Here is a 2,988-nt window from a genome sequence, read left to right as displayed (position 1 = left end):
TAAAAAAAAAAAAAAAAAAGAAGAAGAAGAAAAAAGAAAAGAGGACATTCTTAACTGCTCAAAAAGGACAAAAGCTAGCACTTAAAAGCAAGCATGTCCAGGCCCTGTAGTCTGTAATCCCAGCAATTCGAGGCCAGGATTCCAAGTTCAAGGTCATCCTCAGCAGCTTAGCAAGACCCTTCCAAAATAAAAAATAAAAAGGGCTATGATGTAGCTCAGTGGCAGAGAACATCCATCCCCAGTATGCAAAAATGCACAAAGCTGAGCACGGTGGCATGTGCTATAATCCTAGCTCCTTGGGAGGCAAGACTGTAAGTTCAAGTCTAGTCCAAGCAACTTAGTGAGACTCTGTCTCTAAAAAGGGGGGACAGGGGCTGGGGATGTGGCTCAAGTGGTAACGTGCCTGCCTGGCATGCGCAAGGCACTGGGTTCGATCCTCAACACCACATAAAAATAAAGATATTGTATCCACCTAAAAAAACTTTTTTTTTAAATATTTTATTTTTTTTTAATATTTATTTATTTTTTTAGTTCTCGGCGGACACATCATCTTTGTTTGTATGTGGTGCTGAGGATCGAACCCGGGCCGCACGCATGCCAGGTGAGCGCGCTACTGCTTGAGCCACATCCCCAGCCCGTAAAAAAACTTTTAAAAATAAATATGTTTAAAAAAAATAAAAAGGGGGGACAGGGCTGGGGGCTGTAGCTCAGTGGCAGAGCACTTGCCTAGCATGTTTGAGGCACTGGGTTTGATCCTTAGCACCACATAAAAAACAAACAAAATAAAGGCATTCTGCACATATACAACTACAAAAAAATAAATTTTAAAAAGGGGAGTGAGTAAGTGGTGCTAAGAATGTAGTTTAGAGGTACAGTGCTCCTGACTTCAATCCCCAGTACCACAAAAAATAAAAATAAAAAATGGTTAATATGATACTTGTCAATGCACTTTCAAATGTCAGCAGGTACACCAGCCATCCAGGAGATGGAGGTCAGCCTTTTTCATTTTTTAAGTGAGCATATATTATTTTTGCAGTCTTAAAAAGGAAATAGAGATGAAGGGGAGGGGAGAATCTGCACCAATAACCTCAAAGAACAGCTCAGTTGGTTCGGAATGACCTTTTTTTCACAGAGCCCATCACCAAACCCCTGGTAAGGACTAACAAATGCCAGACTCACCCATGTTGCTATGATGTGCTGATTGATACACTACCAAAGGATGGACCCCAGTTCTCACCCACCTAGAGTGTCAATGACAAGCATGGTCCCACTTCTAGAAATCCTCCAGACCTCCCTGTCTTACATCATTTCTCTACAGACCCACTCTCTCCACAGACATTCTCAAAAGTAGCACCCGTGGGCAGACATCAGGATGACAGCAGAGATCACCATCTGACACAGAAGGTAGTCATAGGAACCACCATCTGTCATAGAAGGTAGGGACAGACCCAGACCCCACAACATTGCAAGTGATTATATTCATCATGAAACACGATTGGAATAACAATGTACAAGTAAAGACATCAATGAAGCATAGGGGCAGGGCAGCCCAGGCAGAGCTGTGGTAGCCAATCATCTTCATTTAGGAAAACGCTATTGTCATCAATCATCAGAGCAAGCAGATGCTCAGACTGAGAGGCCTGCAGTCCAAGGACATGCAAGTAACATGAAAACGTGGAACTGAGAACCCTTGCTATAGGGGCCCAAGGAGGTGAGAATACCAGGATATGTCACCCAGCCCCACCAGGGTGCTGGGATCCTGGGGATCCCAGAGGAGGCAGAGGTTCTGCTGTGCCCATCCCAGTCACTCTCCCCAGTTACTACCACCCCACCAGACAGATCACCTGATTCAGAAGTGCTCCTGGGAGGGGGGGGCCAGGAAGAATAGAAGCACTGGGAGCCAGTCCTAGCTCTAAACGACCTTGGAAACTCCACCTGTCCCCTTAGCCTGAATTTTCTTCACTATAAAAAGGGTTGAACTAATAAATACTTACCCGAAAAAGTTACCCAGAGGGTAATTGAGCAAGTGTGAGGATACATTCCTAAGCACCACGCAGCTGCCTCTTATTGCTGCCATCACATCTGTCTCATGGAAGATGGCTGAGTCCAGAGTGGTAGCAAAATAGCAGTCAGCGGGTCCAGAGAGGTATGAAAGACCTGGCCCATGCTAAGCATGGGCTGTTCCATTGGATAAAGAGGCTCCAGAGGCTCAGGGACTTATCCAAGGGTAGAAAGTTCACTCCAAAGCTGTGACCCAGAAGGAAGCCAAGGAGTATGGGAGAGGTGCTGGTCCTCTGTGTCCATTGCCCAAGAGAATACAGGCCTAGTCCAGCAGTGGGACCAGGCCTGGTCTGGGTGAAGTCCTGCCCAGTCCACACCCCTGACTTCCAGGTAGGGTTGAGGTGGGGGTTTAACTATTCAAGACACCCCCGGGAAAAGGCCGCATCCAGGCACTGGGATGACCCAGCACTTGCTACTTACTCTAAAGGGGCAACAGCTGTCATCCTGCTGTGGCGCGATAGCATGGGGGATGGGCCAGCGTGACTCGGCTTCAGAGTAGTCCCTGACGCTGGCTGAGGCCGCAGCCTACCACTCTGCCGCGACCACGAAGCTCCATACCCCACCAATCTCAGCATTCCCTCAGCGAGTTTGCTCCTGTGTGCCAGTGGTCTCAACCTGCACGCTGCAAACGCCTTCCAGTACTGCATGGGATGCTTTCGTTGGCCAGGGTGGTCTGATCTCCCTGGACCCAACAGAATCCCTGAGCCAGGCCGCCAGATTTCCGCACTACGCCTTGGAAAAGGGAAACTGAGGCACGGCGAAGAAGTGCAGCCCGCCTAGCCCTGGTGCAGCCTGCCTCGCCCTGGTGCAGCTCGGTCCCACCGTAGCCCCAAGAACCCTGAGTCCCCGATCCCCGGCAGACCCCGCAGGGAGCAGTGTTGTCCAGGCCAAGTCGCCTGCCGCGCACTCACCGCCTCCGCCGCCGCC

The 2,988-nt window shown here is 49.1% G+C and overlaps 1 protein-coding gene across 5 annotated transcripts in view; it reads right to left on the bottom strand.

The window, feature by feature from the left end:
• The window catches only part of Tango2 (transport and golgi organization 2 homolog), a 37,703-nt gene extending 34,715 nt beyond the window's left edge, over positions 1-2,988 (bottom strand). For 2 of the 5 annotated variants that reach the window (XM_015500438.2, XM_048785167.1), the window contains exon 1: positions 2,973-2,988. The gene's annotated coding sequence lies outside the window, so the exon portion shown is untranslated. Of the gene's footprint in view, positions 1-1,994; positions 2,418-2,481; positions 2,929-2,972 lie in introns of those variants that run through there. The other 3 variants (XM_015500437.2, XM_048785165.1, XM_048785164.1) reach the window with 3 other exon arrangements.

This window comes from Marmota marmota, unplaced genomic scaffold (genome assembly GCF_001458135.2).
Source record: "Marmota marmota marmota unplaced genomic scaffold, marMar, whole genome shotgun sequence".
In the NCBI taxonomy this organism is placed as follows: domain Eukaryota; kingdom Metazoa; phylum Chordata; class Mammalia; order Rodentia; family Sciuridae; genus Marmota; species Marmota marmota.
This window is presented reverse-complemented; position numbering and strand designations above follow the sequence as displayed.